The sequence below is a fragment of the Oryctolagus cuniculus genome, chromosome 6 (genome assembly GCF_051225735.1).
Source record: "Oryctolagus cuniculus isolate XC-2025 breed Fujian yellow rabbit chromosome 6, ASM5122573v1, whole genome shotgun sequence".
Taxonomy (NCBI): domain Eukaryota; kingdom Metazoa; phylum Chordata; class Mammalia; order Lagomorpha; family Leporidae; genus Oryctolagus; species Oryctolagus cuniculus.
Window position 1 is genome coordinate 126,373,355 of NC_142872.1, and position 26,482 is coordinate 126,399,836.

The 26,482-nt window shown below is 42.8% G+C and overlaps 1 long non-coding RNA gene across 1 annotated transcript in view; it reads right to left on the reverse strand.

The window, feature by feature from the left end:
- Positions 1-2,944: 2,944 nt before the first annotated feature.
- Positions 2,945-26,482, reverse strand: part of LOC127490601 (uncharacterized) — a 35,487-nt gene continuing 11,949 nt past the window's right edge. The window contains exon 2 of the long non-coding RNA XR_016234946.1: positions 2,945-3,269. This is a non-coding gene — a long non-coding RNA (uncharacterized LOC127490601). The remainder of the gene's footprint in view (positions 3,270-26,482) is intronic.

Consider the following 26,482-nt stretch of genomic DNA (forward strand, 5'->3'; position numbering starts at 1 on the left):
CTGCTAAAGGCAAGTATTCCCTTCAGTCTTTTCTCATCATTTCTCAAAATTCTGTTACGCAATTATCTTTGTAAAACTTTAGTTCTTGTTAATACATAATGCAAACTTCATTTTTAAGAACATGGTTAAGATTCGTTCTTGATGTTTCAGTGCAAAACCGTTTCACACTCTATATTGTATCTACACAATGACACTTTCCTGACCAAAAGATCTCCATGAGTGCAGGGTTGATTGGACAATTTGTCTAAAGTCACTGCTTTCTCTCAGGCTTCCCCTTGACAGAACGATGACGTATTGATAAGTCAACGACAGGGCACAAGAGTTTATTATTCGCTTTTCAAAAGATTGCAAGTGTTCTGCTAGGACAAGACAAGAGCCATTCTATTTTAAAGCAATAAATTGCAAATTAAATGACTTTTGCACTTTTAGGCTAGTGTTTGAAAGGTACTAAGCAGTTTACAAAGCATTTTCTTAATACTCAAAATAATGTTCTGGAGTTGGTGATATCATTTTGTACCCTGGTTCCAGCCTCAAAGAGGCTGCATGTCTTGTCCAGACCCCATGGTACTGTGTGTCCCAGATAAAAACAAGTCGTCTTACTCTAAATCTTGTGGGTTTTGCCTGGCACTTACTCTCCCTGTATTTTAGCCCTGAGATTTGGGAAGTGGAGAGAGGGCATTAATTAAGTGCTGAATGTAAATGTTTCAAAATCCACAAATTCTCGGTATAAACTTTCAGTATAATCCTGATTTGTTCTTCTAACCCCACGGCCCATACATACGCATTATGATATGACAAACAGCTGCCTAATTATTCATGATAAATTCACAGTGATAGATTGAGGGTTACCGCAGCCTGGGACGATGTCTGCCCCTATCCTTCACAGCTGAAATCACATCCTATTTTAATTCAGTGCATCCCTTTCCAACCCTTTCTAAATTTGTCAGGCTTGTAACTCTAATGATAGAGATTAAAATAACTTAAAATGTAAATCTCTAAGAAAACCATTCTTGGAAGGAATAACTCTGACTGCTGTATCAAAAGAGCAAATTAGTCCCTTAAGTGGGAGCTCTGATGGCGTGGTTGTGGTGGTTACGATGTTAGCCTTCTTAAAAGAAGACATCGGTTTTAAGGAGATAAGTGCATTTGCTCTTTATACATAAATACAACCTACTAACTACCCACAGTGTTATTTGACCATTGAAGTTTGTAACTGAGGCTTCTACTCAGGAAGCTCCCCTTAGTGTCCAAGATCCAACAGGTATCTCAAAGTGGCACAGCGATGTGGCTTTTGACATATCGTCTCCAATTCAGACCTTTCACAAATGGACACTAGATTTTCTCTTACTCTGCCTAAAATGAGCAAGATTTTGTTATGTTTTTTAATAGACTAAGGGCAACTGTTAGGTTGGCACCTGGGTCTTCCATGTGTACTATTCACTAAATTTTGTTAATGTAACATTTGATGCATACAGTAGGATACTCAGGACCATGCCACATGGAAGAATTCTGAGTTCCTAGGACCTAAGGAGTCTGAGCAAGAAATAACCCACATGTAATCAAATACAAAGCGATGGAGGGCATTTGCCAACATGAATTATTTTTGTTTCCAATTCTGACTTCTTTTTCTGTGGATGACATTTCTAATCCCTTTGCTTAAAGGCACTTAGGAGCATTTTGAGAAGAAAAATAATCTAGACATGTGGCTAATATTTTAGGAGGAAGCAAACGGAGTACAACTAGTGAGAAGGGCTGGTGGGGGAGAGCTGCAGTCAGCTGCGAGAGGGAAAGCTAGAGGGAAGTGTGAGAGGCACAGCAGCATTGGAGGTTTCGGAGTACAAGGATCAGATGGGGTTAGGGAGACACTGAGCTGTTTGCATAAGATCACAGGATTGGAAAACTTGGAAGCTGAAGAGAGGTAGTGAGTCCCCTTTTCATGTACAAGTTTGTGAAAATGTGCATTTAAATCAAATGTGTGAACATTGAACAATAGAATTATGTGTCAGAAGGGAAGATTTGATCATTTAATATAGATAATTATATATATATAATAGTGGCATGTTTTAGAGACTGTGTAGATATAATCTTTGACAATACAGTTCTAGCATTTTACTCCTTCTCAAGTTTGCCCTTTCCCATCACAACTGAACAAGGCTTAACCAGTTTACATTTAAAACGTGGCCAGGTGATGGTTTGCGTCTTTCTGACTGCCACAGTTGTAGTTAGTTTATGAGACCAGTGCTTCTAAGTCCCATTATTAACACTGTTCTTTTGTATTTTAGCCTTTGTAAGACATTTCTTTAAAATGTATTTATCTGAGAGAGGGAGGGAGACAGAGACGGAGAGCTCTCCCATCTGCTGGTTCACTCCCCGAATGCCAACAATGGCTGGGTCTGGGCTGGGGCCAAAGCCAAATGTTGGAAACTCAATCCAAGTCTCCCGCTTTGCTGTCAGGAACCCAGTCACTTGAGCCCTTACCATTGCACCCCATGAACAGGAACCTGGAGCTGGAATCCAGATCAAGGAACCAAACCCACATACTCCAGTATGGGACATGGACACTTTCACCACTAGGCTGAATGCCTACTCCTTTATACGCCTTTAATGACATAAGGGCAAAATGCAATAAACTGTTCAAATAATTGTCTAAACATTGTGAGGCACAGGAAGCTGGAAAAGCATCTGAAACCAACCTATGGCCTAACAGGTAGTTCCCCTCGCTGAACTCAAATATCCCTCTGTTAGATAAAACACAAATGGTCCAAGTTCAACACAGGGAGGCAATTTAGAGACATTATTTAACATGTGACTATGGACTAAAGTCACGGAAGTCAAGTACATGTGAGGCCTCAGGTTGAAATTATTTTTGCTCAGGAATATTTCCAACCTATTTTGTATGTAATATTAATAAGAAAAAAACAAGAGACTAGATAAAAGGAATATATTTACTTTAAAATTTATTTAAAAAAATCACTTTCATTGTACTTGAAAGACTGAGAGACAGACACACAGAGATCTTCCATCTTCTGGTCCTCTTGCCTAATGCTCTCAATAGGTGAGGCTGGGCCAGGCTGAAGCCAGGAGCTCAGAACTCAGTGCGAGTCTCCCTTGTGGGTGGCAGGGACCCAACTAGGTAAGCCATCATCTGCTGCCTCCCAGATCTCAGTCAGCAAGAAGCTGGAGTGGGAAGTGGAGCCAGGGCTCAAACCAGGCACACTCCCATGTAGGTGTCCCACGTGGAGTCTTAGCTGCTGTACCAGATGTTCACCCTGAAGGAAGGGAAGGGGAGAGGTGGTAGAAATCTAGCCACCCCCTTTCTGGGTGTGTGTGTGTTTGGTTGGTTTTTTTGGTTAAGGACACTTTTCTAGAAGCAGGATGTGACTGACACTTCTCATTGCCTAGGCAATGGTCCTGTGTCCACACTGGTAAAGCCATCTCCTAGTATAGAAAAGGAAGCCCCAATACTTTATGGCCTTCATGAAGGATGGTCATATGGCTCAATCCTAGCACATGAGAACTGAGGGAAATCTACTGAAGAGAGGACTTCTAGGAAGATTTGCCTTCATGTTAAGGGGGAAACACATGAAGCTAAACCTTTTTCTTCCTTCTTACCTTTGAAAATGACCATGAAAACATATGATCCTTGGTGTCTTGGTGGCCATTTTGTAACTGTGAGATTCAATCAAATCAAGACAGTAGCAGAGACATTGCCATAGAATCCTGATATTGTGCAAATTTTTAACTATTCCCAAGGCTTCCTACTTCTATGATTCTTGTTATGAAAGAAGAATAAAACAGAGAAAAACTAAAACCAAAAGAGATTTCTGTTGTTACTTTTATTTGTGTAGACCATGCTTTTATTTCTTTTTTTTCCCTGGCAACCAAATGCATTGTAACTGATACACAGAATGTGTAATTTGATCCCACAAACAAAATTTACAGAATAATCTCTGGATTTGGGGTTTGCCGTTCAACCTGCTCCAGACCTGTAGTCCCTACAGCCCTCTCTTGTCTCATTCTACCAGTCCTCCCTGGGCTTACTTCCTCTTCTGTCTAATCAGGACTATGCCTCATCAATCTCGGTGAATTCACTCTCCTCCTCTCCCAAGTTCCTCCTTGTGTTGGCTTTCATCACTGCTTTGCTGATGATGTTGAGCAATTCAACGAAGGAAAATTACCTACTTGTGAAACTGGAGAATACACAATTACCCCGTTCCCAGACTCACCCAGGGCCTTTAACATTTAGTGTCCCTTGTGTTTGTTACCAATAACCTCCCTTTCCCATTCTCCATAGCATCTGTTCCAGCTCTTGTTGTTCTTCTCCAACCTATTTCCTAGCCTAGCCTCTCTCCTCTGTCTTTTTTTTTTTTTTTAAGATTTATTTGAAAAAGAGAGACAGAGAAAGAGACTGAGATCTTTCATCTGCTGGTTCACTCCCCAAATGGCCACAATAGCCAGGGCTGGGACAGGCTGAAGCCAGGAGCCAGGAGCTTCATCTGGTTCTCCCACATGGGTGGCAGAAGCCCAGACACTTGGGCCACCTTCCACTGCTTTCCCAGGCTTGTTAGCAGGAAGCTGGATCAGAAATGGAATGGCTGGGTGCCCAGATGGGATGCTGGCACTGCAGGTGGGAAGCTTTACCTACTATGCCACAACTCTGTCTTTTATCAGATTTTCTTCCAGAAAAAATGAAAGCCAAGGTATGGGATCCCAATTAACTCCCCACTCTTCCACTTACAAATTTTGCCTTAATTTCTTTGCTTTTTGTTTTAGTGAGAAAAGAGGTTAATTTCTACCATCGTGAATTCCTGTTCCAATCTTCTGTCTCTTTGCATTGGCAGTCTTCACTTATTGTCTTTCTCTAACTATAAATATATTTTAATTCATATCTCTCCATATATAAACCTGGCTGAAAATAGCTCACAGACCTAAAAGTAAAATCTTAAACTGTAAACTTTCTAAGAAGAAAACAAAGGATCTTGAGTTAGACAAAGATTTCTGAGGTAGGATAACAAAGTATGAACTATATAAAAAAAAGGATAAATTGGATTCCATCAAAAATTTAGAACAACTCTTTAAAAGGCACTTAAGAAAATGAAAAGAGAAGCCACACACTTGAGAAAATGTTTGAAACATATATGATAAAGGATTTGAATCCAGAATGTGTAAAGACCTTACAACTCAACAAGAAGAAAATAAACAAATCCATTTTTTTAAATGAACAGAAGACCTGAACAGATATTTAACCAAAGAAGAAGTACAAATGGCACACAAATGCTTGAAAAGATGCTGAACATAATTAGTAGAACACAAATAGAGTGGGAGATAGGAGTTAAGACCACATCTACAGGTATTACCACAGATGCTCTTAACTTACAGTGCGGTTATGTCCTGATGAGCCCTTCATATGTTAAAGACATTGTAACTTGAAAATGCATTTAAGACACCTTATCTACCCAATGGCATAGCTTAGCAACAAGGTAGAATATCAATTGTTTCCCACCAGATCACATGGCTGACTTGGAGCTATGGTTTACTGCCATTGCCCAACAGAGAGAGAGAGAGAGAGAGAGAGAGAGAGAGAGAGAGAGAGAGAGGAGGCAGGGAGAGAATTGTGCTGTGTACTGGTAATCTGGGAAAAGACACAAATTCAAAATTTGAAGTATTGTTTCTACTGAACGCATATTTTTTGCATCACTTTAAAGTTGAAAAATCCTAAATCAAACCATCATAATTTGGGGATTATTTGTATACATATTAGAACTAAGCTTTTTAAAACTGACAATATCAAGTCTTGGGGAATATGAGAAGCTACAGAAATTCTCATGTACTCTTGGTATGCAAAATGGCTTAACTACTTGAGAAGTTTGGCCGTTTTCTTGTGAAGTTAATCTTATACCCAACAATCCTTCTCCCAAGGATTTACCAACAGAAATCAAAGTGTATGCCTACACAAAGGTCTGCATGCAAAGGTTTATAACATTATAAATTTTTTAAAGATTTGTTTATTTGAAAGGGAGAGAGAGAGAGAGAAAGAGAGAAAGAGAGAGAGAGAGGTCTTCCCAAATAGCTGCAGCACCAGAGTGGGACCGATCCGAAGCCACAAGCCTGGAGCTTCTTCTGGGTCTCCCATGAGGGTGCAGGGGCCCAAGGACGTGGGCCATCCTCCGCTGCTTTCCCAGGCTACAGTAAAGAGCTAGTTCGAAAGTGGAGCAGCCAGGACTCGAACTGGCACCCACATGGGAAGCCAGCACTGCAGAAGGCAGCTTTACCCACAACACCACAGTGCCGGCCCCTATAACATTATTATTTATAATTGCTTATACCAGAAGCAACCCAAATATGCATCAACTATGAAACAGAAAAATTGTAAGATAGCCAGACAATGGACTACTTACTCACCAACCAAGGAAATAAACTGCGACATTCAATGACATGGGTAAACCTTGGAAGCATTATACTAGACAAAATAAACCAGACAGACAAGATACTGGTTTGATTGTCAAATAAACAAATTCCTCCTGGAATGTCAGTTAGTAGTACATCCTCAAAAAGTTAAAGTTATAGGGACAGAAACCAGATCAGTGGGTACCAGGGAATGGGGGTTGGGAAAGAAGCCATTAGAGAACTTTTGGGGGGTGATTAAAATATAAAATAACTACAATCTGTTGTGGTTTCTAAGTGACTGTTTTTGTTCATCAAAACTAGTGGAAGTGTATGCCCAATATAAAGAGCTTGAAAAACTGTATCTTCTATCCTAAAAGAAACATTTCTTAACTAACTAAGCATCTTGCTCTACTTATTGACTGACGTACTTGAGTGTGAGCTCTCCGAGGGAGGAAACTTTCTCTAATTTTCATTCAGCTAATATTTATGCACCATTTACCATGTGTTAGTATGCATTAGCTTCTGCAGATTCAAACTGAGCCCTCAACGGTTTGAGGGTTAATTAAAACTTCATCTCATGCCTTTTCTTTTCTAGAAAACTTATAGAAGAGTCACCTAAACTTAATGCTCATATTTTATCCTCTCTTTTGTCCTTTATCTCGTTGCAGTGCAGTTTTCTCTTCCATTTTAATGAAATTTCTCTCGGAACTCCAAGTCGACCACTTCATGCTCAATTCAATGGAGGCTTCTCCGTTCTTACCTCATTCAACGTCCTTATGATGTGTGGACAGTTCATTCCATTCTCCTTAAATTCCTTCCTTTCTTTGATTTGGGAGGCATCACTCTGTGTTCATGTTTGATTCTTCAGACTCTAGAGTGGTAACTGTCTTTTTGTATACTTAGCAACTTTGTGTTTCTCAGGGCCCCACTCCTTAGCCCTTGTCTTTCTTAACACCACATTCTTTCCAGAAGGGAGGGGCAAGAGCACCTGCTCCCCTACCCCACTGATCCCTGTGCCTTTAAGGAGGCTCATCGGAAGTCCTACAGAACACACCTTATACAAATTTACCACAAAATCACAACTAGACTGGCATCGTAGTCCCCTGCGCCTGGTAGTGTTATGGTTTGAACATGTCCTTCAAATTCATGTGTTGGAATCTTAGTCTCCAGTGGAACAGGGTTGAGGGGTGGGACCTTTAAGAGGGGATTAAATCATGAGGGAGAACCCAGAACCCTCATGGATTAATGTAGTTATCATGGAAGTGGTTAGCTGCCACAGGAGTGGGTTCTGATAAATGGATGAGATTGCGCCCCCTCCCATTCTCTTCTCTCTTACTACTTTGCCCTTCTGCCTTCCACGCTGGGATGACTCAGCAGGAAGGGCCTCGTTAGCTGCCATCCCCTTGATGTTGGACACCCCAGGCTCCAGAATTGTGGAAACGACCGGTCTTTCTTTGTAAATACTTGCTCTCAGGTATTCTGTTATAGTAGCATAAAACTGGCTCAGGAAGTACTAAGTCCAGTGGAAAGCCGATTCTGGTGGATGGTGAATTTGGAAAATGACTGCTTTGCAAACATTATGGTAAAGGTTGATCTGCACAAGAATCAGACAATACTAAATCAAGGAGGAACTTTTTTTTTTTTGAAGAGTAGAGCATTTATACAGTCTTAAAATATTTCCCCCACAGAGTGCTTATTGGCAACAAGGAGGGGTGGTGGTAACTATACAGCCTGACTGGATAATTAAGAGTGATATAGAGTTGAGCACTTAGCCTAATAGTTAAAATGCTGCTTGGAATGCCTGCGCCCCGTATCAGACTGCCTGGGTGATGCCCAGCTCTAGCTCCTGGCTTTGGCTTCCTGTTGATGCAGATGCTGGGAGGCAGCAATAATGGCTCAAGTAGTTGGGTTCCTGCCACTCATGTGGGAGACCTGGATTGAGTTCCTGGCTCCTGGCTTCAACCCAGCCCGGTCTGTACCACTGCAGATAGCTGAGGAGTGAACCTGGGAATTGTCTGTTCTTTCTGTCTGTGTGTTTCTTTATGCTTCTCCGTCTTTCAAATAAAAAAGTGATTAATAGATTAATAATACCCAATGAAGAACAAATGGACATCAGGTGGCCTCCAGATGTGACCGTAAGAAGGATACAACATTGCTTATGTGGTATTCCCACTGGAAATGCATAATCTGAATTATATCACAAAAACACACCAACAAACCAAAATTAAGAAACAGTCTATAACTGACTTATGCTTTTAAAAAATATTAGGGTCATGCAAGATAATGGAAAGCTGATGAACAATTCCAGATTAAAGGAGACTGAAGAGACATAACAATAAAATGCAATATGTGATCCTGGAATAGATCCTAGACTGGAAGAAAATGAAATGCTCTAAAGGACATTATTGAAACATTTGACTAAATTGGTAAAGATAGTTCAGAGAGAGAATGAAGAAGATCTGGTGACTAAATGTTGAATCTGTCTTCTTCTCTGTGTGCCCACAGCCACTGCCCTAGTTCAGGCTCTTAGCAGTTCGCCCCTCAACCTATTTCTAGAATGTTCCAAATGATATTGCAAAGTTTACTGCCTTTCCCTTCCAATCTGCCCTCCATGTTGTCAACGAGCGATTTCTTCTCACACAGATCTGCTCACACCCTACTCCAAATTAGAAAAACATCTTTGGCTTGCTGTTGTCTTTTCCTCATCTAGAATATTAGATCTTCCTCCACGTGGACCCAGAGTTCTTCCTGCACTCACATCTCAAGTGGTTCCAGCTATTGACCCATCCCTCCACCCTCAGTGGTCATGATGTAATGTTCAGTGTGCATAATAAAGACGAGGATGGGCTGGAATAATCCAACAAGAAGGATAGTTATTTTAAAGCTTTTTACCTAGCATGAAATATAGGCTGGCCTGTCAGGTGACACGATCCCATTAAGTTTCTTTAAAAGACTTTTTTTTTTTCTTGAGAAATAAATAAATGTCTACTGTTTGTGCCAAATCAAAGGAAAGAACAAATGAAGATGGGTTTGTTGGCTGACTTCCATCCTAAAATTTCCTGTGAAGCTATTAGATGCAGCCAGCTAAGGATCTCATTATCTGAGTCAGAATTATTCTATCAACAGCCCTTTTTCCCTGTCACAGCTGGTGCTGAGAGCCATATGTCATAAGACTCCCTCTATTCCCAAACTTTAGAACCCTGGCTGAATGGAAAATAAATCACTGTTGTTGAATCAAGTGACCCATGGGTTCCCTAGAGAGTTTTCCTTTATATTTTAGTTATGTGCTGAAAACTCATGATTTTTCTTATCCATGTGGCTTTTCTCCCATTTCCCATCTGCCTAGTCCCCATAGTTTTGCCAAAATGTGATTCCATCATTCTGTTCAATAAACAGAGCTTCCTCGTTTGCTCTTAGGAATGAGAAAGCCTCACAGGAATTGCATTTAGTGGTGAATTGATACAATTCATTAACTCTTATCAAATAAGATGATCAGCAAGCAAATTCTTGTCCAGAATTAAGAAAGAAGATCCAGCTATTATATAATTAATATTTATTCCACAAATCCAATATGTATTCAAACTCACATATTAATGTATCAGCTTTAACTATAGTCAAGGATTCCCGTAAGACTACATTAGTATAGTGAACAATAAAAGGTTGTGAGTATAATTTGGCAGTACAATTGTGAATTGCAAAAGTGAAGATCATTCCTTCTGCACCATGTAGTCTGCAAAGTCAAGTGGAAGTCTAATTTGTGATCAAATAACCATACTTGCTTACAACTAGGAGAGATGACCTATTCAGCATGTCACAGCTTTGTGTGAGAGGGATGTTGCTAGATCAGTTTATGCCTCCCTGTGTACATGGTATGTCTCTATTTCTACTTTGCTCTGAATACAGAAGTCACTTACCTTAAGTATTTGGAATAAATGACGTAAAATATTCTTTGTGACAGTAGCAATTTCTAAGCTATAGATCCATTTAGTATAAGTTATTATATTCTTAGACTTTAAAATCACCCAAGATTTACAGTTAGACTCCAGGACGTGGATGAAGAAAAATCTCGGTTCCCTCTTGCCGTCCCAGTGAATACTACAGGTTCATCAATATCCATGTAAGTTTCCTGAGAGCTGCCAACATTCTAATGCATCACACGGTCCCAAGTGCAGTAAGTTAGTGATTGTTTTTTCAGTGAGACAGATGATATCTGCTGTATCTACTTTCCAGGCTTCGAGAATCTTACAAAATCACAAGAACAAGTATAAAGTGTTATTCTAATGTTAGACACTGTTCTTAAAAATAGCAGTTGCCTAAGTTACAGATATGATCAGAGAAATACACATCTTAATGGGAAACCATGTAATATTACTTTCTGAAAACAAGGACAAATATATTCTGTTCACAAACCAGGACAAGTAAATTCCAAAACTCTGACCTCATTGTTTATTGTCAGTCAACCAGGCTTAGTAACCTGCATTGAGCTGAGCCTTCTAGGGCCCAGAGTTTACACCCCACCCCCTTGCCTAGCTGGAGATATCTAGGTAGGGGGCATCTTCAACTATGTCCTCACTTTACCCATTATCAAAAATAAGTCAACACCTGCAACAGACTCAGCAGTGGAGGATGAGGATTGGGAAGACTTCCATGTCCAATAGAACCCGAGCTACTTGCTTGAGGCAGGCAAACATTCTCATTGATCAGAGCCTACTGGACAATCCTATGAGGTGGGTATTGTTAATACGATCATCCCTTCCTTTAAAATTAGAAATTGAGAGGTTGAATAGCATAGGCAAGGTCACATAACAAATAAATGCCAGAACCAGTATTTGAACTCAGACAGTCTCTCTCCAGGCTCTGGGCTCTCAACCTGGACACTAATGACAAGTAGCTGAATGTGAGGTTCTGTGGGAGAGTCCTATCCAAGATATATAGGGGAATCAGAGCCCCAGAGAAGACATAGATGGACTATCTGTAACTGAATAGCATGCATTTGAGCTGCAAAGGATCTTAAAAAAAAATAGACTGATGTTGTGATGATTAATTTCATGGGTCAACTTGATTGGGCTAAGGGATACCCAGATGGCTGGTAAAATATTTCTGAGTGTGCCTGTGAGGGTGCTCCAGAAGAGATTAGTATTTCAATGAGTGGACTGAGAAAGATCACCCTCACCATGCAAATCCGCGTGATCCAATCCACTGAGGGCCTGAATAGAACAAACAGGCAGAGGGAGGGTGAACTCTCTCTCTCTCTCTCTCTCTCTCCTCTTCAGCTGGTATATCCTCCTCCTTCTGCCCTCAGATGTTGCAGTTCCAACTTCTCAGCACTTACAGCAGCAGGATCCATCTCCCCACCCCTAATTCTCAGGCTTTCAGAATGCGTCTGCATGACACACTCATTCCCTTGATCCTCCAGCTCACAGATGCAGGTGATGACACTTTTCTGCTTCCACAATCATGTGAGCCAATTTTTTTTTTTTGGAAAGATGTATTTTGTTTATTTGAAAGGCAGAGTTACAGAGAGGCAGAAGCAGAGGGAGACAGACAGAGAGAGAGAGAGAGAGAGAGAGACCTTCCATCCATCCACTGGTTCATTCTTCAAATGGCTGCAATGGCCAGGGCTGGGTCAGGCCAAAGCCAGGAGTCAGGAGCTTCATTCAGGTCTCTCATGAGGGTACAGGGGCCCAGGTACTTGGGCCATCTTCTGCTGGAGGGAGCTGGATCAAAAGTGGAGCAGCTGGGACTCAAACCAGTGCCCATATTGGATGCCAGTGTTGCAGGTGGCAGTTGACTTGTTATGCTACAATGCCAGTTGTGTGAGCCAATGTCAATCTCTCTCTCCCTCTCTCCCTATCCCTCCCCACCCCTTGGTTCTGTTTCCCTAGAGAACCCTGACTAATGCAGACTCTTTCATTTTACAGGAGAAGAAAGTGAAGGATCAGAGAGGTTGTGTGAGTTGCCTGGGATCCTACGGCTGGTTCATTCGTTTAATCACTCCCTGGGTCTGTTACATTGCTGTGTGCCAAGGAAACAATCATAACAGCCACCTTGCCTGCATTCAAGAAAGTTCCTTTTTAATTAGAAACACATACAGGGAAAACCCAAATTATGAAACAAAAAAGAGAACAAAAGGGGCATGAGTAACATGTATGAGAAGCCCGGGACTTGAAATTTTCATTTCATACTGGGTCCTGCAAATTATGTAGCTGGTCCTGATTTGCCTTACAGAGCTCCTTGCTTGTAAGACTGAAATCACTTGCAGTCTTGGAATGGCAAGACCCTGGGCCAAGAGATCTCTGTCTGAGTTTCCATCAAAAATTAATCTTAAAATTCCCTCATGCCAGGGGATCCCAATACAATCCCATCAAGGTGGCATGTACCAATGCCATCTCACTAGTCCAAGTGATCAATTTCAGTTCACAATTGATCACACTGATAGGTCTAAGAGTCAAAGGGATCACACAAACAAGTCTAGTGTCTGCTAATACTAGCTGATAGAATCAAAAAGGGAGAGAACAATCCATCATGGGAAGCGGGATACACAGTAAACTCATAGAATGGCAGATGTCCTAAATAGCACTCTGGCCTCAGAATCAACCCTTAAGGCATTTGGATATGGCTGAAGAGCCCATGAGAGTATTTTAGGCATGGAAAGCCAAGACACTCTGGCAAAAAAAAAAAAAAAAAAAAAAAAAAAAGGAAGCCCTAAATGGAAGATCTCTGTGAGTGAGATCCCAGTGGAAAGAATGGGGCCATCAAAGAAGGAGGTACCTTTCTCTGAAGGGAGGAAGAACTTCCACTTTGACTATGACCCTGTCAGAATAAGATGGAAGTTGGCAAACTCAAAAGGCTTCCATAGCCTTGGCAACTCATGACTAGAGCCTAGGGAGATTACTGATGCCATAAACAATAGTGTCAAATTGTTAAGTCAACAACAGGAGTCACTGTGTACTTACTTCTCATGTGGGATCTGTCCTTAGTGTGTTGTCCAATGTGAAGTAATACTATAACTAGTACTGAAACAGTATTTTGCACTTTGTGTTCCTGTGTGGGTGCAAACTGATGAAATCTTTACTTAATATATACTGAATTGATCTTCTGTATATAAAGATAATTGAAAATGAATCTTGATGTGAATGGAATGGGAGAGGGAGCGGGAGATGGGAGGGGTGTGAGTGGGAGGGAAATTATGGGGGGGGAAGCCATTGTAATCCATTAACTGTACTTTGAAAATTTATATTTACTAAATAAAAAAATTAAAAAAAAAGATTCCCCTATGGTGGCCACAGGTTGACTTCCTCCATCCCCATCTTGCTCCAGGAATTACTGGTGTTGTCACACACCAGTAGGTTCCTGTAACTCACAGAAGTGAGATTGTTGTAGACATAAACTTGAACTGATCACTAATTATAACATAAGCCTAAATTCAGGAATAACACTGCACCCCCAAACAATTGATTGCATCTCTCTTTGCATGCTTTGGTTTCCCACTTGCAATTCACTTACTCTTTCCTCTTTCCATTTCTTAGATAGTGGGGGAGGCGGTGAGCTGTTTGTCCCTGGGGCAGAGAGGATGTGGTAGAACTGGAAACAGGAACCTCTGTGACCCTGCTTTTTGAAATTGTGATGTAGGCATCTGGACCCTAGATTCTCCCATGGCTTTTGTATTCTCCTCAATATTTACAAAATCTATATGCTTTCTCTCCTTTCTCTACGCTTTCCCTATAGAAAGAGTTACAATCCAAGAATTTTAATCAAAATTGACAGGAAAATTGATTAAATTGATTGATAAGAATTACTGTGTACCTCTTCTTATATTTTTGTTCTAACTTAATGCCAAACTCATTTTTTTTTTTTTTTTTGAGGATGAGGAGCTGATAGAATTCCACGCAATTAGCAGGTAGGGGCTGCGGGCCCCCGGGGGGAGGGATAGGGGAGAGAAGTGAGGATAAGAGAGGGGAAATCATTCCACTGCTCCTGATTCTTACAGGAGTGGTCCCAGAAGGCCGCTTCTGCCTGGGATGAACTGGAATTGCTTTGAAGGTGGAGGATGTGGGCCAGGTAGACAAGGTAAACCAAAAACTAGGACATGGACTTCAAAACTCCCCAATAAGAAAATCTGTCCAATGGTAGTAATGAGGGCGTAAACATCTTTGTGAATTAGCGCTCTGCCAGTGCCCAGTTCCAGCCTTGTTCTGACGCAGATGGGTCTTGGGGTGGGGGCAATCTATCTACCGGACATTCTTTTCCATGATTGTCCATCTTCCTTTCCTGTAAGCCCCTTTTGTTGCTGGCTAATAAGCTATGTGTTCACACTGTTGTTGGCCTTTGGTAACTGCGCCTGCCATTTCAAATAAAAAACCAGAATAAGAGTGTTTTGACTATGCTGGACCAACAGTATCAAAATATACAGCACAGAGAGACAAGCATCTTTAGTTAATTCAACAAAGTCGGCTTGCCGGGAAGAACTCTCGCAGGCAAGTGAACTGGGGGATGGTAACTTGCTTTTCTCCCCAAATTTTGTTGAGTTTAGGCAAAGTGTAATGTTACTGAGGCTTTCAAAGCAAAAGGCATCAATGTCGTGTGGCTCAATTTGTTCATTGAACTTGGGAAGACCCCCTGGGGTTGGGGACCAGAGGAGACAGCTGGAAGGGGAGAAGGAAGCAGGAGATGGCAGAATCATGGAGTTGATTTGGGAGGACAAACTTTCCCCTTCAAGTAAAGTGAGGCAGGGTGCATGGGACCAAATGACACGACTGTGAGAAGAAACCCTACCCCAGTTCAGGGAGGGCTGCAAGGTGTGACCCTCCCATGAATGCTGTGGCTTCCTGCAGACTGGGTGGGACGACAGGAGTGAGTGGGGGTTGCATCCTCTGGTGGACATATTATTTAGTAAAGAAAAGAGACTGAAAGTCATATAATTTACCTTTAGGGATCCTAAGCGTGGCAAGTGTTAGAATATGGAGAGCATCAAAAAAGACAGACTCAAATGATTGTGCCAAAACATTGTGTACGCCTTGGGGCATCCTGGGTCACAGTCCCCGGGTGGAATTGCAGGCACATTCCTACTTACTAGGGCGGAAGGTGGGTGGTGGTAGTGGTGGTAGTGGTGTCAACCAAGAGGTTTTCCAGCAACACAGCAGAGAAAATGATCAGGTTGTATATGGTAGGGAAAGAAATGCTGCACTGGAGTTGGTGTGCTCGCTGGGCAGGGGCTTTGGGGTGGACGGGGAGGACACACAGCTGGGTTCCAGTTGGCAAGGGAGGTCCAAGGTCCCTACACACTTTGGGTGAAGTAGACTCCATTTCAAGCTGGACAGACTTTGAGGCAGGGGCCAATTTCGATTGGGCAGAGTCTGCAGAGCTGGAAAATCTGTGCTGTTAGTAGTTTTTGGGAAGCCGTGTCACCCCCAATTTGTGGAGCTGAGAAACACCTATTATATAACCTTTGTACCACTGAATGAGAATAACAAACCCAAACCTCCCTCCTAGGACAAAGTAAAAAAGAATGCTTAGCAGAAATTTGTTACTTAGAAAAATTTTCTGTAAAGTTCAAAGCTATTGTACAATTAAATCACAAATCAAAATGTGTATTCCCTTTTTTGATTAATAAAAAAAAGCCCAGAGGGCTATAAGATAAACAGAACCCTAGGCTAAAGGTTGGGTATTCCTTATCTGAAATTCTTGGGATTAGAACGGTTATTTTTTTTTTCAAGATTGATTGATTGATTTTATTTGAATGGCGGAGTTACAGAGAGGGAGAGGGAGAGGGAGAGAGAGAGAGAGGTATCTTCCATCTACTGGTTCACTCCCCAAGTGGGTGCAAAGGCCAGGGCTAGGGCAGGCCAAAGCCAGGAGCTTCATCTGGGTCTTCCACATGGGTGCAGGGGACCAAGCACTTGGGCTTTCCTCTGCTACTTTCCCAGGCACATGAACAGGGAGCTGGATTGGAAGTGGATCAGCTGGGTCTTGAACTGGTGCCCATATGGGATGTTGGTGCTGTAGGTGGCAGCTTAATTTTATACATCACAGTGCCAGCTCCCAAGAAGTGTTTAGAATTTCAGATTTTTTTTCAGATTTTGGAATATTTGCATGTATGTAATGAGATGTCTTGAGGATCAGACCCAAGCCTAAACATGAAATTTATGTATGGTTCATAGACACTCTATGTACATGGTCTGAAGATAATTTTATAGAATAGTTTTTAAAAATTTGTGCATGAAACAAAGTTTCATGGTATGGAATTTTCTACTCATAGCACCATGACAGAGCTCAAAAAGTTTTGCATGTTGGATTTTCAGAGTAGAGATTCTCACCCTGCATTACCATAACTCTCCATAAAGTATCTAGGACTTGGACAAGACATTGCAAAAGAGAACTGCCGGAATCCGGAAACAAACTACATATGGAGGATGAGGGAGAGAGCAAACAGGGACAGCCAGTTAAGGGAGAAACAATGCATTTCGTTTTAGACATGACCTTCAGTTGGTGGTCCACCGTCCATGTGGAAGCAGGCAGCACGCCTTGGGAGAGAGTGGGACTGCAGTTGTCAATGAGGGTCAAGCTGCTTAGAAACTGGTCATGAGGGTGGGCGGGCCCACGAGGGGGCAGTGAGAAAGAGGAGAATGGTGGTTAGAACAGCACAGATGGCCACGACTAGGAGAAGGAGAAGAGGAGTAGACTCGGGGCACCGAGGAGGAGACCAGCAGATTGGCAAGGAGAAAAGTCCTTGGACTTGGCACAGTGGATGGCGTTTGGGGCAGCTTCATTATATTCTGAGAACGGAAACCAGACTGCCGGGGGCTGAGGTGTAACTGATGCAAAGAAAGAAGCTTCTTTTGTGAAGTTTGATTTATAATTCCAGTGCCAAAAGGCAGAGACCAAAGGTCTGAGTCATTGGCGTGGAGTTAGGTTTAGAACGACTCTGTGGATCTTTAATTTTATAGTCCCCCATTGCATCCTCACAAGAAGCTTCTGAATGCGAGAACCAGCACTCCTTACAGACGAAGACAGGAAACCCCCAGGACGCGGTGTCTTGCCCACGATGTCCCAGCTGGCTTGTGCAGCTGCGGGACTCAAATCCTGTCCCTTTGTCCCCTGTGCCCTGCGGTTTCATTTCCACCCCCAGTTTATGGACAGCCTTTTAGGCAATGCACTAGCACGTGGAGTCTGAGGGTCTCTGCTCTCGGCCCAAGATGTGAATGGTGTCTGTCCTCACTTTTTGGAGAGACAAAGTATGTTCACTCCCCGTTCCCATGGAGTGGAGCTGGAAGAGCTGTTTTGGGCACCCTCAGGGTCTGGGTAGGTTAGCAAAGACTTACTGAGTCTCAGCTGCATGCCTGAGTCCCAAATACTTAAGGGATACAAAGACTGGGCAAGTCCCCTTCCAGGAACAGGCAGGGAGTAAGGCAGAGTTATATAAAGATACGCAATCACTATTATAATGGTAAAAATGGCTTGGAGGAAATGATTAGCCAATTAAAGGTTGCTTTGGCAGTGTTTGGCACATAGCTTTGCCTGTGAACGTGTGGCCGTGAGTGGAAGATAGTTCATGAAGATTTCCTGGCATTCGGCGGGGTCAGTGGAGAATAATGAACAAGACTGGAATGTGTACGTCGGTGTTGATACTGGAGAGATGGGCTGTGGTAGAAACAGGGGAGGTGGGCGGCGTGGACCCGGGCTCAGCGGTGCTGGGATACGGGATGGACATTAAGAGGACAGCACGGTGGACGTGAGGCCGGGAGCGCGGATACAGGAGACTCAGAAGAGAACAATGAGAGAGCAGTGACGAGCTGCCTACCACGTCCGCCTTTCCACATCTTTGAAGGAAGCTCACCGGCCCCTCCTCATCAGCACGCTCATCCTGAAGACTCACTGGCGGTAGGAGGAACTCTAAGTCCGGCACACCTGCAGGCCAGTTAGCCTGGCTCCTCTGGGGCTACTGCGACTGCACGTGCCTGGCCTGGCATCCAGCAAAAACCTCGCCACGGGCTGAGGGAGGAGGATACGTCCTTGCATGGGGGGCCTTTCAGGGTAAACATCACCGTCCTTTTCTGAAAAGATGGCTCTTGACGCAGCCACTAACGGACAACACAGTAGGTTTTTGAATGTTGGCCAAGCAGGATTCCGTAGTTTAATTTTAAAAGAGCAAAGGAACATCACCCTATCATGCACAGACCGTCACCACCTTATCCTCTTGTGTACTGTGTGACAGGTATTTCTTGCTTTCCATCTTGTAAAGAGAAAGCAAGGCTTGTGCAAGCTCCCCTGACTTCTCACATGCACTTCAATTCCCCCCTCGGAGGGGTTTACTGGAAATACCAACGAAAGAACAAGATGCATTTTTTTTTTTTTCAGGGATAGAGGAATCCGAATGGATATGGAAGACACATATATTGCATCTTGCTGTCAAATCACTTTGTTTATACTCCACAAGGAAATGTTTGTGGGATGTGTAATATCTGGCCTTCTCCGATGGCACTGTTTTTCTTACTGATAACATTTTAAAAGGGCACACAACAGACTAACAAATGTCTCCAGTTCTCAGGGGGAAGGGGTGTTAGTCTATGCTGACTTGCTCTATTTCAAACTTCAGATATTTTGGCAAAGAAGGCTTTAACTTTAGGCTGACTCTTCTTCATAAAGCTGGTTAGATCTATTAAAATATATAGCCACTTAGAGTGAAATATCAAATTCCTTTTGCACCATAGCTCTTTGCTTAAAATATCCAGTAGCATTTTCATTGTTTTCAGATAAGTGTTACAGGAATCGGCTCCCTATGTTCAAGGAAGCAGTGTAGTGTAGCATGGTGATTAAGAGAATAAGTTGTGAGTGGTTAAGAGATACAGGCTCTGGAGTTAGACTGTCTGAGTTCAGATCCCAATTCCACCACTTATATTATGTGATCATGAACAAATCAGTTCTTTTTTTTTTAAATCTGCAAGGATAACAACACATACCTTATGGTGTTACTGTAAAGAGAAAATGAATTAATATGTAAAAATACTTAGAAAAATATAGCCTTTACTAAGCACTCAGTGAATGTAAAATATTAATTAATATGAAATAAAAGGACTTGGTTTAAATTACTGAACCTGACACAGATCCACCATAAGTGATACTCTGAATTCTATTTTTGTATGACATCTTATTTAAGAAATAATTCACACAATAAAATGCACCCCTCCAAGGTGCATAATCAGTGGTGTCTAGTGTATTCAAAGTTCTGCCACCATAATCACTATCTAATTTTTAAAACATTTTCATTGCCCCCAGAGAAACTTGAAACCCTGCCCCTAGCATGCCCATTAGCAATTGTTATGGTTTGAGTACAATTTGTTTCCCAAACTCACGCAGATATTTTCAACACTAAAGTCATAAATTAACTAAGAGGATGGAAACTTAATCCAAGTTCGGTGCTTGAGAGAGGTCCCACTTTCCATGACTTTTACCAAAATATCTAAGCGGAGCTTCTTTGGGGAAGGAAAGGTTTACGTTAGCTCACAGATTGGAGATTACAGGATCAGGCATCCCAAGGTCTGGTGTATGAGGGAGGCTGGTCTAGGCAGGTGCAGAGCATGCCCACTGCATGAGCCAGCAAGGGAGACAGCAGAGGCTGGGCCTGAGCTGAAATAATCAAACCTCTGAGAGAACCACGCCCCCAGTGACCCAAAGCCCTCCCCCAAGGTGACCTCACAGACGCCATTGTTAGATCAAGTCCCCACCCTTAATCAGTCAACCATTAACATGAAGACATCAGAGTTTAAACAGCTGGGGAAGTTCTGGATCGACAAATCCCACTCCACCCGAAAGAGGAGGGAGCTCTGTAGATCAGGAGGGGGCCGGCTGCCCTTGATGTGTGCCCTTGGAAGGTATTCCTCACAAGAGGGTAGATTTAAAAGCCTGAGCTGGGCCCAGTGGCTCACTGTCCCAGCCTTCCCATGCATCTGCTCTACCACTGCATTCTGCTCATCAGAGGTCAAATCAGTGGGGCCACCTGTTCTTGGGTTGGATCCTCCAACCCTGTGAGCTAAGTAACCTTTCCTCTTTACAAAGTTGCTTCAGGTATTTCAGAATAGTGACAAACATCTGCCTGATCAAACAGTGCTCACAGGTCCCAGTTTCTGCACGTGCTGATCAACGCATGTTACCTGTTTTCCTACTTCAGCCGCCCTTTTGGGTATGAAGTGATGTCTCCTTAGGGTTTTTGATTAGAATTTCTCTAATGATTGATAATGTTCAGCATTTTCTCCTGTGCTTACTGGCCATTTGTATATCTTCTTTGGGGAAAAGCCTATTAACTCCTTTGCCCATTTTAAAATTGGGTTTGAACTCTTTCTAAAAAGATTTATTTATTTATTTGAAAGTCATAGTTACAGAGAGGAGAGAGAGGGAAATGGGGGGGGGAGAGGAGGAGTGGGAGAAAGAGAGAGAGAGAGAAAGAGAGGGAGAGAGGGAGAGAGAGAGAGAGACAGAGAGAGGGAGAGCACCCTTCCATCTGCTGGTTCACTCCCCAGATGGCCACAATGGCCAGGGCTGAGCCAGGCTGAAATTTGTGGGTGTTTGGGGAGTGAACCAGAAGATAGAAGATCTCTCTTCATGTGTCCTTGTGTCTCTCTGCCTTTCAAAAAAAAAAAAAGTAAAAATGAAATTTTAATTAAAAAATTTGAAATAGTAATTTTAAATTTCAGACATTTAACATAAGCATTAGGAGTATTTAATATCACTGACAATCAGCATTTCAAATGCCAGTTGTCCTTTTGATGATTCAAGGAAAATAATGAGACTGTCTTTGAGCTCTGGATTTAGGTGGTGGGCAGAATAATGCCTCCCACAAATGGGTTCACATTCTAATCCCTGGGACCAGTGGACATGGCACATACATGGAGTTCTGGCTGCTGATCTGCTGGCTTCAGCTCAGGGCTGCCATCCTGGATTATCCACGTGGGCCCAACGCAGTCACCAGGATCCTTAGAAGAGGAGGGAAGCAGAAGGGGAGTGAGTGTCAGATCTGACAGCAGAAATGATGGGGGAGTGGTGTGCTGTCATCAGGACTTGGCCTGATATTGTTGGTTTTCAGAATGGAGACGAGGACCATGAGCCAAAGAAGGTGGGCAGCCTCTGGATGCTGCAAAAGACAAGGAAATGGGTCCCTCCCTGGAACAGCCAGCCGGGAATATGGCTCTGCCAAGACCTTCATGTCAGCCCAGCCGGTCCCATCTTGGACCATGGCCCTCCGAACTGTGGGCACTGAGTTTGTGGTAACTGGTTACAGCAGCAAGTAGAAAACAATATAACTTGAAAATGCGCAAATGTGGTGCTGAATCATGTACTTTTTCCCACTAACACAACACTGTAGCTGTGAGTGGGAATATTTTGCAAAGGTTTTGCATCCACATGCTGTCCCAGGACTGTAGCTGACAATTCTTTTGACAATATTTTCTTTACCTGTGCAGCACCAATCAAGTAAGAGTTTTTTCCCAGAGTCCACTGCTCTTTTAAGCATTGGCAAATCTGGGGCAGGCATTTGTAGCAGGTGTTGAGACACTGCTTGGAACACCCACATCCTTTATTGGAGTGCTTGGGTTCAAGGCCCAGCTCCACTTCAGACTCTAGTTTCCTGCTAACGTGCATCCTGGGAGGCAGCAGGTAATGGTCCAAGTACTTGGGTCTCTGCTACCCATGTGGAAGACTCAGACTGAACTCCAGGATCCTGGCTTTGGCCTGGCTCAGCCTGGATTCTTGAGGGCATCTGAGGAGTGAACCAGCAGACGGAAGATCTCTGTCTGCTCACCTTTCAAATAAATCAACGAATAAACATTTGAAAATGTGCTTAAGCTACACAAGGACACTGAGTGTTAATTTTTTTTAAAGATTTATTTATTATTTGAAAGTCAGAGTTACACAGGGAGAGAAGGAGAGACAGAGAGAGAGAGAGAGAAAGAGAGAGAGGTTTTCCATCCACTCCCAAATTGGCCACAATGGCTGGAGCGGTGCTGATCAGAAGCCAGAAGCCAGGAGTTTCTTCTGGGTCTCCCACATGGGTGCAGGGGCCCAAGGCCTTGGGCCATCTTCTACTGCTTTCCCAGGCCATAGCAGAGAGATCAACCAGAAGAGGAGCAGCCAAGACTCGAACTGGCACCCATATGGGATGCCAGCACTGTAAATGGCGACTTTACTTGCTATGCCACAATGCTGGCCCCCTCAATGTTAAATTTTAAAAAGTTGATTTGTGGGGCCGGCGGTGTGGTACAGAAGGTTAAGTCTCCGCCTGCAGTGCCAGTATCCCATATGGGCGCTGGTTCAAGTCCTGGCTGCTCCACTTCCAATCCAGCTCTCTGCTGTGGCCTTGGAAAGCAGTAGATGTCCAAGTGCTTGAGCCCCTGCACCCACGAGGGAGACCCAGAAAAAGATCCTGGCTCCTGGCTTCAGAGTGGTGCATCTCCTGATGTTACAGCCATCTGGGGAGTGAACCAACAGAAGGAAGACCTCTCTCTGTCTCTCCCTCTCTGTCTGCAACTCTACCTCTCAAATAAATAAATAAATCTTTTTTTAAAAAAGTTGATTTGCTAAGTGTCGCTTGGTTCACCATGATTCTATTCTGCAGGGATGTCTCTGGGTCTCTTGTTAATATGGAGGCAAAGATTCTCATGCCACATGTTAGTTAGTGAACAATATTCTCTTTCAAACGCAAATCCCATCACATGCTGCTCAAGTAGGTACTAGGTCTCCTCATGGTTACAGGTCCTGGCTCAACTATTTGGTGTAGGACTAGGCAATAAGGCAGGTTGTCTCTGATACCTCTGACCCTGGGATATGAGAGCAAGTGTTCCAGTCTCTCTCTGGTGGTGAATCAGTGGCAGAGGCAGAAGCAGTTTGTGGCTCAACCTACAGAATAAAGCCAAAGGAAGAGTGAGCAAGCAAGAGAGGCCAAGAGAGAAGACTCACGGGTTTGAGTTCTTAGCACTAGTCAGACTTGAAGCACAACTGCATTGCAGACACTGCTCCCCCAGAGTTTATATGAGCAAAGAAGTTCTTGGTTTGTGGCCTAACCTAGTCTGAGTTGGTTGGGTTTCATTCACTTGCAAGGAAACCCCAATAGCAGCCTATAAAACTCAATACTGAGTACTCCTGCTTCCAACTATGGCTTTGAGATTTCCCATTCTGCTAAAAATGATCTCCAAATAATCAGTAAGTCCCTGTTACACATTCCTTGGCAATTTTACAAAATCCTTCGCAAGTCAATCCCATCCTTGTGTTTTACATTCAGTGATTCTCAGAGTATTTTATAGAACCATGTTTACGTAAAATGGTCAGTGGAAAAATGAAGTTTTATAAATGATACCAATCAGATAGCTTATAAAAATAACTAATGGCTTTTAAATGTATGAAAAAAGTTTGCCTTTGCCTGTAATGATTAAATGCAAATTTAAAGAATACTGTTTAAATCAATGGCATTGGTAAAAAAAAATTTTTTTTGGCAGACAGAGTTAGACAGTGAGAAAGAGAGACAGAGAGAAAGGTCTTCTGTTGGTTCATCCCCCAAATGGCTGCTAGGGCCGGTGCGCTGCGTCGATCCAAAGCCAGGAGCCAGGTGCTTCCTCCTGGTCTCCCATGCGGGTGCAGGGCCCAAGCACTTGGGTCATCCTCCATGGCTTCCCGGGCCACAGCAAAGAGCTGGACTGGAAGAGGAGCAACCGGGACAGAATCCAGCACCCCGACCAGGACTAGAACCCAGGGTGCCGGGCACCGCAGGCAGAGGATTAACCTAGTGAGCCACAGTGCTGGCCAAGGTAAATTTTTTTTAAAGTATGTTACTATATTGGGGTAGGGTATGAGGCATGGGTATTTGCTTGCGTTGTTGAAAGCAGTGTAAGTTGCTATATTGTCTTTTGAGGACAACGGACAGTATTTATGAATGATAGATATGCACAGAATTTGAAACTTGCATTCCACTTACAGAATGTTCTCTTATATACTTGTACATTTGTACAATTTCTTTTCAGCTTTATTTTTCTAGTAAAAGACCTGAAATAACCCAATTCACCACTAATATTGTACTGATGATATAGTTAGGAGTCATCCATGTAGTGGAATAATAAGTGATCATTTAAAAAAAATGCCCAAGTCTAAATGAGGGTTTCTCAATGGCAGCATTGTCGCTTTGGGCCTGATTATTCTGTTGTGGGAGGCTGCCTGGTGCATGGTAGGATTTTAGCAGCATCCTTGGACTCTATTCCCCATTTGTCGATAGCACCCTGATTGTCACTTTCCCAGGTGTTACAATCAGAAGCACCTATAGTGGCAGGTGTTGTGATACAGCAAGTCAAGCCACTGCTTGGGACACATGCATCCCACATCAGAGAGCAACAGCTTCAGCCCAGCTTCCTGCTAATGCATCCTGGGAAGGAAGCAGCAGATGGCCCAAGTGCTTGGGCCCCTGTCACCCACGTGGGAGACCTGAATGGAGTTCAGTTCCCGGCTCCTGGCTTCGGCCTGGCCCAGCCCTGGTCATTATGAGGCATTTGGGGAAAAAGCCAGTAGATGGATCTCTCTCTTTCTCTCTCTCTGCCACTGTGCCTTGCAAATAGATGAAAATAATTAAAAACATTTAAAAATGCCTCTAGACTAATCATCCCCAGTTGTAAACCACAGATTTACATGAATGTCTATTTCCCCAGGATATATTAAGCCAATGGCAAAAGATAATCAAGTGTTAATAGTACATTGATGAGCTAAAATGCTTAATTATGTGTACAGTGACTCCAAAAAGATACACAAGAAATTAATAACAATTCTTGATGCTGTGGAGAACTGGAAGATAGAAGGCAAAGTGAGAAGAAATCGTATTTTTCATTGTGCACTATTCTCTGCTGTTTGAATTTGATCATGTACATTTGTGAGTTGCTGAATGGCAGGGATATATTCTCAGAAGTGTGTCATTAAATGATTTCATTATTGTGTGAACATCAAAGAATGTAATTACACAAAGCCCAGTACGATGGCACTAGGCCATATAATCATCAGGGACCACTGCTGAATACTCCATCTGTCACTGGCCCTTACCGTGGTACATGATTTTATGGGCATAATTTTGGGAAAAAGCCTAGAAATTGGTTTAACTTTGCTTAACCCAACAGAAACTATATAATTCCATAATCCTTCTTCCCCAAGTAACAGCCAGAATGCACTTTGAGGAAAATTTCCTTGGTTCACTTTCATTATTTCGTTTTTTATATGATCCTGTAGTTTTCTTGTTGGAGTCTAGGAATGTCCCAGTTTTACTGGGGACAACAGGGTGGCCCATCTTAGGAACTTGATTTAAGCAGAAACACTGTAACTTATTTGAAGTACACCAAAAGGTCTATTAGTCTTGCCTCCCTTCCAAAAAAATTTTCTGATGCAAATAGTAAAGTTATTCTTCCATATAGCATTCCCTTTGAGCCCGTTTAACATTTTTCCCTTCCTCTATTTCCTCTACACCCAGCTTCCAGTAGTTCCGTGTTGCTAGTCCAGCATTGGCTTATACCCTTGTTCAACTCCTGGCTGTTTAGGATCGGTGATGCCACTTTCTTCTTCTTACTCTGTCCTGAGATAGCCCAGTCTGCATTAGCACCAGGACACTGTCAGTGTGTGCCTAGCACTGTTTCAGGCACACTTTGCAGACTTGATCTCTTCACTTACAACAGCTTTGCAAAGATGACCCTGCACAATTGCACCAATGAGAAAGCGGAGCTTCCGCAGGTGATGTCCCAAGGTTATTCACCTTTGAAGGGATGGATCTAGGATTCAAACTCACATCTCTTACCTCCCAGAAATCTTGTGCTCCTTTTGCTAACTCCTCTGTTCTGCTCTCTGGGGTCTTCTGTGTCTCCGACAATTATTTTTCTGCCGCTTTAAATGCATCCCAAGCAAGATTTTTCCAATTCTTCAAGGGCTGTACTAAAAGCAGCCAGAGGTTGCTAAAAATGCTACTAATGTGTTCCATAACAAAGCAGTGTTGTGAAGATTCAAGACTTATCCCTTGTCATCTGTTATATTTTGAAACAAATTTGCAAGAAAACTGCAGGGTCTGAATCCATTATTATTTTAATCT